This window comes from Gossypium raimondii, chromosome 7, assembly GCF_025698545.1.
Source record: "Gossypium raimondii isolate GPD5lz chromosome 7, ASM2569854v1, whole genome shotgun sequence".
NCBI lineage: Eukaryota > Viridiplantae > Streptophyta > Magnoliopsida > Malvales > Malvaceae > Gossypium > Gossypium raimondii.
The window spans coordinates 19,671,655-19,684,872 of NC_068571.1; the positions used below are offsets into that span (position 1 = coordinate 19,671,655).

The 13,218-nt window shown below is 33.5% G+C and overlaps 1 non-coding gene across 1 annotated transcript; it reads left to right on the forward strand.

Moving 5' to 3' along the window:
- The first annotated feature begins 447 nt into the window (after positions 1-447).
- On the forward strand, positions 448-554 carry LOC128042723 (small nucleolar RNA R71). Its single transcript, XR_008198236.1, has one exon. It is a non-coding gene; the product is annotated as a small nucleolar RNA R71 (small nucleolar RNA).
- The last annotated feature ends 12,664 nt before the right edge of the window (positions 555-13,218 follow it).

A 13,218-nucleotide genomic window follows, 5' to 3' on the forward strand; every position in this document is an offset into this window, starting at 1 on the left:
GGTTAGAACTATTACATTCTCCCTGGTTTCCACCCCATCTCAAGTTTGGGTGATCTCTCCATCGGGGTTATAAGTATTTGAATAAGGGTTTCCACCCTATTCTCAATATAGTTCACATCCTAGGTTGGATTATTTAGATAATGGCTATGAGGTTTATCTCTACCAAATATTGAAGACATACTAGATGAGGACTTTATATAGTTGAGTCTGTCAAAAATCTTTTGATATTAGTCATCCTCTTGGACAACTTTTACCATAGATGGTATCTGGTCATAAGTATATCTTTCATTTAGCCACTAGCAGGAATCCATCGCCATGTTTTCTATCAGGTTATACGTGTCTTCATCTATTTTATTCATTAAGGCTCCTCATGTGGCTCCACCAAGTCTTGAGCGTGTGTGTGCATCCAACTCATTGTAAAATATCTGCAGCTTTAACTATTCAGGTAGACCGTGATGTAGGCATCTTTGTATCAAAATTTTAAAGCGTTCCTAAGCTTCGTGAAAGCTTTCTCCTTCTAATTTTTTGAATGTGGCGATCTCTCTTCTTAGTAGGACAGTTTTGCTAATAGGAAAGAACTTTTGTAGAATTTTTTTCGCAAGTTCGTTCCCTGTCGTGATTGATCCTAAAGCCTACGAATCTAACCAAGAAAAAATTTTATCGATCAAGGATAAGGGAAACAACCGAAGATGAATAGCTTCATCAATGACCCCATTATATTTAAATGTATCACAAAATTGAAGGACCCGTTTTAGATGTTGATTTGGGTCATCCGTCATGGTGCCTTTGAATTACAGATTATTCTGGATCATCTAGATCATGGTCGATTTTATTTCAAAATTATTTTTCATAATGGTTGGCCTTGTAATGCTACCTTGAACCATCACCAGATTTGGTAGTGCGTAATCCCTTAGGTTTCGCTCTTCTCATGCCATCGAAGGGTTTGCTGGTAATTGCGGTGGTGGTGGTAAGTCTTGGATGTTAGGTTCGTTTACCTCATCAAACAACGAGTTATCGCATGGTAGATTGCTTGCAACAGGTGATTGGTTTTGCATCTGCTATGGCTATTGATGATTCCTACAGATTATTCTCTCTAGATCAGTGACTCGCTCTATAAATGTTCCACTACTACAAGACATACACTGAAACTAAAAAGAAAATAAAAGATGTTAGTAACAATAAAAAAAATTGTATCTACAATTTATAAATTTCCAAATTATCCTCTAAAACTCAAAAATTAAAATCAATTTAGTAGCGTTGCCTCCTCGGCAATGGCACCAAACACTTGACCGCCTCCGGACATACTAACATCCAAAGTGTAAATATTGCAACTAAATGAATGGAATTGAGGTGGTGTCTACAAGTATACGAGTCAGGTTGTAATATAGTTTTTACAACGAATTAGGTGAGTACTCCAAGGATCAAACCCAAGGGAGGCTAATACTAAATTAACTTTAACTTAAACGAATATAGATCTAATTAGTATAGGTGATTGGTTTTGCATCTGCTATGGCTATTGACGATTCCTACAGATTATTCTCTTTAGATCAGTGACTCGCTCTATAATTGTTCCACTACTACGAGCCATACATTGAAACTAAAAAGAAAATAAAAGATGTTAGTAACAATAAAAAATTGTATCTACAATTTATAAATTTCAAATTATCGTCTAAAACTCAAAATTAAAATCAATTTAGTAGCGTTGCCTCCTCGGCAATGGCACCAAACACTTGACCGCCTCAGGACATACTAACATCCAAAGTGTAAATATTGCAACTAAATGAATGGAATTGAGTGGTGTCTACAAGTATACGAGTCGAGGTTGTAATATAGTTTTACAACGAATTAGGTGAGTACTCAAGGATCAAACCCAAGGGAGGCTAATACTAAATTAACTTTAACTTAACTTAAACAAATATCAATCAAGGATAAGGGAAACAACCGAAGATGAATAGCTTCATCAATGACCCCGTTATATTTAAATGTATCACAAAATTGAAGGACCCATTTTAGATGTTGATTTGGGTCATCCGTCATGGTGCCTCTGAATTGCAGATTATTTTGGATCATCTAGATCATGGTCGATTTTATTTCAAAATTATTTTCCATAATGGTTGGCCTTGTAATGCTACCTTGAACCATCTCCGATTTGGTAGTGCGTAATCCCTTAGGTTTCGCTCTTCTCATGCCATCGAAGGGTTTCTTTGGTAATTGCGGTGGTGGTGGTAAGTTTTGGATGTTAAGTTCGTTTACCTTATCAATCAACGGGTTATCGCATGGTAATTAGTATAGGTGATTGGTTTTGCATCTGCTATGGCTATTGACGATTCCTACAGATTATTCTCTTTAGATCAGTGACTCGCTCTATAATTGTTCCACTACTACGAGCCATACATTGAAACTAAAAAGAAAATAAAAGATGTTAGTAACAATAAAAAAATTGTATCTACAATTTATAGATTTCCAAATTATCGTATAAAACTCAAAAATTAAAATCAATTTAGTAGCGTTGCCTCCTCGGCAATGGCACCAAACACTTGACCGCCTCCGGACATACTAACATCCAGAGTGTAAATATTGCAACTAAATGAATGGAACTGAAGTGGTGTCTGCAAGTATACGAGTCAGGTTGTAATATAGTTTTTACAACGAAGTAGGTGAGTACTCCAAGGATCAAACCCAAGGGAGGCTAATACTAAATTAACTTTAACTTTAACTTAAACAAATATCAATCAAGGATAAGGGAAACAACCGAAGATGAATAGCTTCATCAATGACCCCGTTATATTTAAATGTATCACAAAATTGAAGGACCCATTTTAGATGTTGATTTGGGTCATCCGTCATGGTGCCTCTGAATTGCAGATTATTTTGGATCATCTAGATCATGGTCGATTTTATTTCAAAATTATTTTCCATAATGGTTGGCCTTGTAATGCTACCTTGAACCATCTCCAGATTTGGTAGTGCGTAATCCCTTAGGTTTCGCTCTTCTCATGCCATCGAAGGGTTTGCTGGTAATTGCGGTGGTGGTGGTAAGTTTTGGATGTTAAGTTCGTTTACCTTATCAATCAACGGGTTATCGCATGGTAGATTGCTTGCAACAGGTGATTGGTTTTGCATCTGCTATGGCTATTGACGATTCCTACAGATTATTCTCTCTAGATCAATGACTCGCTCTATAACTGTTCCACTACTACGAGTCCTACACTGAAACTAAAAAGAAAATAAAAGATGTTAGTAACAATAAAAAAATTGTATCTACAATTTATAAATATCCAAATTATCCTGTAAAACTCAAAAATTAAAATCAATTTAGTAGCGTTGCCCCCTCGGCAATGGCACCAAACACTTGACTGCCTCTAGACATACTAACATCCAGAGTGTAAATATTGCAACTAAATGAATGGAATTGAGGTGGTGTCTGCAAGTATACGAGTCAGGTTGTAATATAGTTTTTACAACGAATTAGGTGAGTACTCCAAGGATCAAACCCAAGGGAGGCTAATACTAATTAACTTTAACTTAAACTTAAACAAATATCAATCAAGGATAAGGGAAACAACCGAAGATGAATAGCTTCATCAATGACCCCGTTATATTTAAATGTATCACAAAATTGAAGGACCCGTTTTAGATGTTGATTTGGGTCATCCGTCATGGTGCCTCTGAATTGCAGATTATTTTGGATCATCTAGATCATGGTCGATTTTATTTCAAAATTATTTTCCATAATGGTTGGCCTTGTAATGCTACCTTGAACCATCTCCAGATTTGGTAGTGCGTAATCCCTTAGGTTTCGCTCTTCTCATGCCATCGAAGGGTTTGCTGGTAATTGCGGTGGTGGTGGTAAGTCTTGGATGTTAAGTTCGTTTACCTCATCAAACAACGGGTTATCGCATGGTAGATTGCTTGCAACAGGTGATTGGTTTTGCATCTGCTATGGCTATTGACGATTCCTACAGATTATTCTCTCTAGATCAGTGACTCGCTCTATAACTGTTCCACTACTACGAGTCATACATTGAAACTAAAAATAAAATAAAAGATGTTAGTAACAATAAAAAAATTGTATCTACAATTTATAAATTTCCAAATTATCCTATAAAACTCAAAAATTAAAATCAATTTAGTAGCGTTGCCTCCTCGGAAATGGCACCAAACACTTGACCGCCTCCGGACATACTAACATCCAGAGTGTAAATATTGCAACTAAATGAATGGAATGAGGTGTTGTCTGCAAGTATACGAGTCAGGTTGTAATATAGTTTTTACAATGAAGTAGGTGAGTACTCCAAGGATCAAACCCAAGGGAGGCTAATACTAAATTAACTTTAACTTAAATGAATATAGATCTAATTCATACTTTAAATCAATTATATTACATTTAAACATAAATAAAATATTTTAGGTTTTTATAATAAAGAAATAAAAACTGCATAAATAAAATGAGCTTCGGATACTGAAATCTAAACTTAACCAAACCTAGGCATGGGTGATTAGATCGCTTCGATGGTTATAATTAATTCCTATTTTAGTTTTCTATTCAATCAACTAATGGTCACCCTAGCAGGATCTCTCGATCTTCTACTAAACTAATGAGTCGGTAAGAACTACTTATCTTTTGACCTTATAGTCCAGATCGATTCGAGGCTAAGGTGTTTAGGGATATGTCATACCAATTTTTGGTGAATTCCCACCTAAATGAGTTCCTAGGGTTGTCAGGCTTAGGGTTTAAGTTCTTCCTCTCTAAATAGTTGATCGTCTAAGAAAACCTTAAATATCAATTAGTTAATCCCACTTCCACTCACTAACCTCCCATAAGAGGATTAGTTCCTCATGGAATCCATAAACAACATATACTTGATAAAATAAATAAAAATTAATAACAGATCAAGAATATAGTTTAAGAAGAATCTTGAGTTTGTGTTGATTGATGAAGCGCATAATCCACAAAATTTTAGTCGAATCTACAAATCAGATTCTCCAAAGAACACGAACGGGAATAAATGAAAATAAATCTAAAGCCTAAAAAAAGAAAAACTGAAAACTAATTACAGAGAAATTCTAAACTATGAAAGTTGTCCCTAAACAAGTGCCTAATAAGTGTATTTATAGAGTTAGAGTTGGTTGTCGTCCTTAACCCTAGGTTGGCTGATGTTTTTATATAAAAATATATTGTGCGGACCAAAACACCCTTCACTTGTAATTTCTCCCATACAGAGTCGGTGTCACGACACCTAGTGTATGTGTTGCGATATTGAAGCAAGTATACTTTGGGCTTTAGGTTTGGCTTCAAGGGCGTGTCGCAACATCCTCTAATTGTGTCACGACACTAAAGGTAGTATTGGAATTCTTGTATTCTACTCTCTATGTTACAACATTAGACTTCCCGTGTTGCAACACAGCGACCAGTCTTGAACTATTATGCCTTTGAATGATATCATGCACAGTATCTAAGTACGTTAGCGCACTTTTCGGCCTCTTTTGGACCCTAAGGTCATAAAATGAATCAATATACACTTTTTATTGAATTTAAAGATAAGATAGAAAAACTAACTAAAACATGATAAAATTGCTCGCCTTCAAGCTCCTTAAGTATGAAAACTAGTTTAGTCTACTTCACTGAATTACAACAGATCAATTATGGACAAATAATTGATGATTTATCAAGTTGTATTGATCAAGCTACTAGAGGCTCGTGTAGCAAAGGAAAAAGCTTAGTGGGTGGATTTGGCATCAACTTCCAGGTGAGTTTCAGAACTCAACTAGTAAATAAATGTTTTGTTCAGTTTCACGAGTAGAATAGGCTTACTTCAGTGTTATGTGAATGATAAATTCTTCTATAGTTGAACTATGAAAATGTTATGGCGAAGTAATGGTGTATGGTGGTTGCAAGCAGTGTAGTATGTAAATATACAGATGGTTGTGAACTAGTTATGTTGAGTAAATAAAGTGTTTGGAGTATTGTATTATTTTATATTAAAGTGATATGATTGGTTGGTGGTAAGAATTATTATGACATATTAATGAAATGTTTGGCGAGATATATGTCATATGATCCATAGTTCTTATAGGCGGAATGTATGTATGATATGCCTTTTATTTCTGTGGTTTTGCAGAGGTTCAGATGATCAAGCATGGTTGCATATGCATTTTACGTATGTGGCTTTGAGGGAGGTTCGGTTGGATTAAGCCAAGAAAGGAGACTTGAAATTATACAAAAAATGGTGTGCACCAATGTGAGATCCCTTTATAGGAAGATTGAGAGCCCCTTATGAGGGATGTACGAAAGCCCTTAGTGGGACGAATGGAACTCCATGGCCATTACATTACCGTATATGTGGGAAGTTCGTTAGAACTGTCTAATGTAGAAAGTCCTCAGTACTATCTAATGTGGAAAGTCCATCAAGACTATCTTATGTGGGAAGTTCATCAGGACTACCTAACGTGGAAAGTCCATTAGGATTATCATATGTGGAAAGCCTATAAAGACTATCTAATGTGGGAGGTCCATAAGGACTATCTTTTGGAGGTCCATGAGGACTATCTAATATGGGGAAAGCACTTTAGGACTATCGTTGTGAGGAAAGTTCACCAAAACTATCTTGTGAATATGATTCCACAATATGTCCACTGGTATGAGTCCAAAAAAGGGGTGATCTATTATTATGAGAAGGCTATGATGCATATGCTAGCAAATAAGGTGAAGCGGATATAAGTTATGATGGTTCACTGACTTATTCTTACAGATTTACACCTACAGTAGTTATAGAATTCACTTTGGTAAGAGTCGCAGGAGAATTCGAGGATTCGAATTTAACTTTACAAGTCTGCCAAGAATGAATCCATGTGCTAGTGGCAAATCCTAAGCTCAAGCTCACTGTACATGCAAATTGTATAGAAGTTATATCATACATATATGACAGTCCACTAGTTTCTTTTGGGGACGATACAAGGTATTCTCCTATACTTCCAAAATGAAGAACTTATATATGAAAGATACGGTAATCCACATGAATGTCCCATATGTATGATTCCGCAAATAGAGGATTCACTGTTAAGAATCCGCCTACATGTTATCTATTTCAAAGAGATAACCACCAGGAGTGGATACTTGATTATGGAACAAGAGTAAGATGATGTATTCTCCGATCTATCCATTTGATGGGAATGAGTAGACTTTCTATATTATGTCGTAAGGTTGTTTCCCTTAATGATCCAAAACGATCATAATATGAGTCTTAGTTCGGTAAGACAAAATATTATTAATAGCTCGCGATAGACACTATTCGCCAAGAATGGTCTTATGTGAATATTTGTAGCCATTGATGCAAGGAGTGTCATGAGTATTGTTTACACTTTATCTTTTATCGTTCGTAAGTAGGAATACACAAGGATTTCCCTCTAGAGGAGATAAATGCATATAGGTCATGAAGGCAATAAATAAAAATGGAATTTGTAAGTGAAAACCACCAAAGAATCATCTATTGTAAAAAAAGAGGATGTCGTATTGTCTTAATACAGGCACGAAGTGCAATCGTAATAGCATTGTGTTAGTAAGGTATGGAAACTCATTAAGTTCTTTAGAACTTGTGTTGTTATGCATTGTAGGTGAATAGGGGATTTTGGAAGTTCGAGAAGGGACCAGGCCAGAGTTCGCCATACATCGGCAGATATGTTTATTAGTTGTAACTTGCATACAATGGGCCGACCCAGAGGCAGAGTATCAGGGTCTTTGCTGTAGAAGAAATAAATGGTTAGAATATAAATTTTAGCACAAACTGAATACTTTAAACATGTTAAAGATTAATTGGTGAAATTGTTGTATATTAAGTTAAAGTTTTATTATTGACATAGATTCTTGGAAGTTTTGAATTTACTTAGTAGCAATATTAAATATATTATTGTCTTCATTCTTTTATTATTTGCGGATAACAATGCTCAAGGTCTAAGTTAAATTTTAAATTTAAGTGTAGCATCCTATAGCCTGGACCTGACAATCAAGTCAGGTACAAGGTGTTACAAGTGGTGGCATACTCTACCCACATGCGCAAATTAACTAGGATTTCTTTTTGTAGAAGTTTCAAGAAAAATATATTAGCTAATTCTTCATTAAACAGATGAAAAGAGAGTTCTTAAACCTTAAGCAAGGGCAAATGATAGTGTTTGAATACGAGCATGAATTTATTAAACTAAGCAAGTACGCTTGGGAGTTGGCACCAACGGAGGAGGACCTTTGGGTCCGATTTGAGTGAGGTTTAATTGAAGCGATTCATATGTTATTGGCAGCGCTTGAAATCCTAGACTTGGTTGCTTTGACAGCTAAAGCCTAATGGATGAAGATGATGATACAAGAAAAGAACAAAGCTGAAGATCAAGAAAAAGGTAAACAAGGAGCTACAAGCCCATTTCTAGGCCCTGGAATTAAGAGGACTTGGGATAATAGGGGATTCCAAACCACGTTGTTAGGTAGGATCGTGATAGATGCCAAACCACGTCAGTAGCTAGCATTGGAGGGTCGGGGAGGATGTCCAGCCCCACTTGCGAACAGTGTGGGAAGAACCATAAAGGTAATACTAGAATGTGTTAGGTGTTTGCTTCAAGTGTGGAGAATAGGGTCACTTTAAGAGGGACTATCCATAACGAGCTGATAGAAGCAAATACGTGATGCGAGCCAAGGGAGATACAGAGAGTCTAGGCGCTATTGCAGGTATCTCTTATTTGTTTAATGCTAGCTATTTATGTATAAATTGATATTGGGGTGATGCATTTACGGAAAGAAAAAGCTCCATGATGGAAAAATACTTGCACTTATTTGAAAAGTAAAAAAATTTCGGGGACTAAATTTTTCTTAAGGGTGGAGAGTTATCACACCCAAAACTGTTAAATTAAAGTTTGGTCTTGATTGTAGAGAAAAAATTGATTAAAATGATTTTTTGAAAAATCCACGGTAAGCAGAGGTATTTAATTAAGAAACACTTAGTTCATGAGGGCTTTAGTCTGGATTACTAAATCTTGTGAACCAATTGGTAGACAAATTGAATTTCAATTTGGTCCCATTACATTAGATCTAGATGATATAAGTGGGGAACAACATGATTATAGCTTAAATAATTTTATATTGAATGTTGGAATTGGTGAACGGAGGTAAGAGGAGTATAAGTAGAAGAACTAAATATGCTATTCTTCGATTCTCATGTTCTGGTATTCGTCCTCTTAATTTTTCCTTTTTTTTTTTGGAATTGTAAGGAAGTAAGAAGTAGTTTGCATGAAGGAAAACTAGACGTGTTAGGTTGAGAAATTAAGAATCTAGTGAGCCGGTAACCTTTCTAACCCTTCTACACCTTTTGACTGAAAGGAAGAGGTAAGAAACTTGTAAGTTATGGTAGACTTCATGGCTGTGAACATAAGATCTTAGATAGCTTACAAAAATATTCTGCATGTTAATGGATTTCGATTGTCTTACTTATAAATGTTGTCATTTTTATTGACGAATGGTTATTTTATTTAACTAACCAAGGATGAGGCCAAAGTGACAAAGGAAAGGAAAAAACAAGTGTAGGGTTCTAGCATTTGGGTGTTTTGCGAGTGATTTTTGAACTCCAACTTTTATTTTCATCTATATGCTACAGGGTTATGTTTTGCTCGAAAATTTACTCTATAATCTGGAGATGTTTAACTTTGTCGTTGTTGTGTGAAAGTGTTGTCAATGTTGTTCTATTTGAGTGTGAATATGTGGTCTAAATTTAAGACTAATTATGTATATAATTGTTTTCTGCATAAGCCGTTGAAGTATTAATTAGTAGTGAACTATTATTTATTTGTGAGTCCATGGTTATTGAATGAATGTGGTTAAATGGTATATGAATTGCTCTTGTGTTGATGAGCCGTAAAAGTCGAAGTGGATTGCATGTTAATGTAGAAATGCATATGCCTTCTTGATATTAATTGAAAGAAGTATTAGTGTTATGGTGGGACGTTAAATGAATGAAGTGTAATATCTCGTTTTTCAATGGTGTCAGAAGTAGTGGTTTCAAGAACACAATTTTGACAAGAGAGTCCATAGATATATTTAATTAATATTCATGAGTTAAATATAGTATAATAGGAATTTGTGATTTAATAGATTTTATTAATTGATCAATTAGTCAAGGTACAAGTGGTGCATACCAAAAGTCAAGTGGTTTTGGAAAATGAGGTTTCAAGACCTAATTTTTGAAACTCTAACCCATGAATATTTTTATTAAATATTTACGGAGCTGTTATATAGGTGAATTGAAGTTTGGTCCAAAAATTTTAGTGATTGGATGGTTAAATAAGAAAAAAGGACTAAATCATAAAAATAGTAAAATTTAATCGGTATTGGTTTTTATTAGCTAAAAGGCAAAATTAATTAATGATAAGAGTTTTAAGTTACAAATTACCCTTTTATTTTTTGGTGGTCGGTTGTTAAATGTTTTATTTGAATTTTATAATTAAATTTTTATTTAATTTTAAGGTTAAATTAATATTATAATAGTTAAAACATAAAAAAATGAAAGTTTTCACTTTCATTTGTTTTCTTCACCAAATAAGAAACTCAAAAACCACTATGGGAGAAGCTTCATGGTTCGACAACATGTTTCTCTTGCATCATAATGTTTTCTAAGCCAGTTTTTCATGATTTTTTATGTTTTTAAGATAGTTACAACTAGGTTTATCTAACTCGTATTTCCGTTATCAAAACTTCCAAAGATTTAAAAGTTCCCATTGATTTTATTTGAATTTTTGAATGTTTAAGGTATATTTTGAAGCTTAGAAATGAAATAGGATTAATTTATTAAGTAAATTATGTTAGTTTTGAGTTTAAGGACTAAATTGTGAATATCTTGAAATATGTATGAAATTTTTATAAATTGTGATAATATGAGGTTGTATATGGACATAATTGAAGTGATTTTAAAATTTGGAGTTCAAATTCGAAGATATGATAAGTTCGATTTTATGGACTAAATTGAATAAAATGTAAAAGTTTAGGGCATTTGAATAATAAAATTAAATTGATGTGTAATTATAATAGAATTATATAAGATGTTTAGAATTGATAAATTGAATCGAACTGTTGAATATATCGAAAATTAGACCAAATTGAAGATAATTAAGGAAATGGCAAAAGTTGTTGATTAGTGCTTAGAGAGGTTTTTTTTGTCTTGGCTTGGTAAGTTTATACGGTATGTTTGTGTTAAATTTTTATGCATTTAGAATTATAATTTTAATTATATTTAATTGAAATTTTAATTCTTTACGATTTGGTACAAAAAGGTGAGATATAGGATTAAATTGAATACGATGAATTACAAATTGAAATAATTATGGAATTGACCATAAATTAAACTAAAATGAGATATGTTATGTAATGATGCAATGAAATGAGTTGAATTGATTCGATTTAGACAGTTGATAGTGATAAGGACCAAGTGAATATATGTGAAAGAATGATATAATGTTGTAAACATGAAATTGAATCAGTATGATTATGTGATGTGCTATTATATTTGAGAATTGATTGTTTGGTTGATGAAATTATGTAATGAAATTGAGAAATTGTTACCCTATTAATTATTCGGGCTTAACTGGATATAGTTGGCATGTCATAGGATAGGAAGAGTTCAGGGTTATATGACTACGTGTCAGGGAGTGTTGGGAACCCCATTTGTTGATTTTACTGACCAATGTTGAGCACATCTATTTTTTTATTTTACTGACCAGCGTAGGGTGTAACTTATTATTTTTGGATTTATCCAATAGGCACTGGGTGCCAATTTGGTGTGTTGGGTGGATCCATGTATCCATCCGTGTCTGAGTCAGGTTAATAAGGGCATGTATATTGTAAATGGAATAAATAATATTCAAATTAAGTTGATATGATGATCGGATGATACATATATATATTAAGAATCAATTATACAAGCACAGAAGGTTAATATGAATACGTGACAAATCAATGAGTGTGATTTAGAATTCGTACTATGAAACAAAGTAGTGATTGACATTAAATTGACATTAAATATCTATTTGGTATAAAGATTAATTTATATGACACAGAATAAAATTCATATGGATTAATATGAATTGGATTGAGAATTCAAACAATAAAATAAAATAATGATTGCCATTATATTGAAATTGGATGTATGGTTGACAACAAAATGAAATGATACAATATAATCTTTAGATTGATCGATTAAAGCTTAAATATATTGATACATGTGTACCACTGATATTTTTAGTTGTATTTGTGAATTGAAATGTTAATTAGAATGTTATGAATGGTACTGGGTTGTTGATTTCCATGCGATTGGTATTAAAATTATTTGAAATATTAAATGTTCATATTATTATATGAATGGGTTGCGAGATGAACTCACCTTGTTGATATAGGGTTGTTGGATTTAGGCAAAATCGTCAAGTTGAATAACTTATTGCATAAATTCATAAAATGAGGTAAGTTGTTGTTTTAATAGCTATGAACTTACTAAGCATTTGTAATGCTTACTCCCTTTTTTCCTGTAGATTGTCAATTTGCGGAACATGTCAGGCTGATCGACAAAAACTCACACTATTTCGTTATTGATTTGGTAGTCTTTTAATCGTATTAAGGCTCAGTTATGTGTGGCATGTACTTAAGAGTTGTTTTGGTTTCTTTGTATAGTGATATGGTTTGAAATCTATGTTTACATGATTTATGGCAAAGAATATACATAGTTGAAACCATATGCATTTAGTAGATTATTTGAATTGTGCAAATGACTCATGAAATAGCATTTTGAGTATGCAATTACATAGATAATATGATATCATGTTATGGATAAAAGAATTGGCTGGTGAGGTTGTGTTTATTTAAGTTATTTTGATATGTTTTGATGTCGAATTGTGGAAGGGTTGTATTAGATGGTTTGAAAGAGTGATATATGATATTTTGGCATGTTTTTAGAGTTTAAATGTATATAGGGTTGTTTAGTAAGTGTCGTTGAGTTAAATCTTAATGATCTTGAACCTTTGACATTAAAGGAACATATGAAATGGTTGATATTAGTGCTTATATGATATGTACATAAGTTTGAAATGAACATGCACCTATGATGTGGTGGTCAAAGAATGGTTAAGCAAAATGGTGATAGTGAATGATGATGAATATTTGAATAGAAGGTATTGCTTTGTTATAATGCTAAAAAG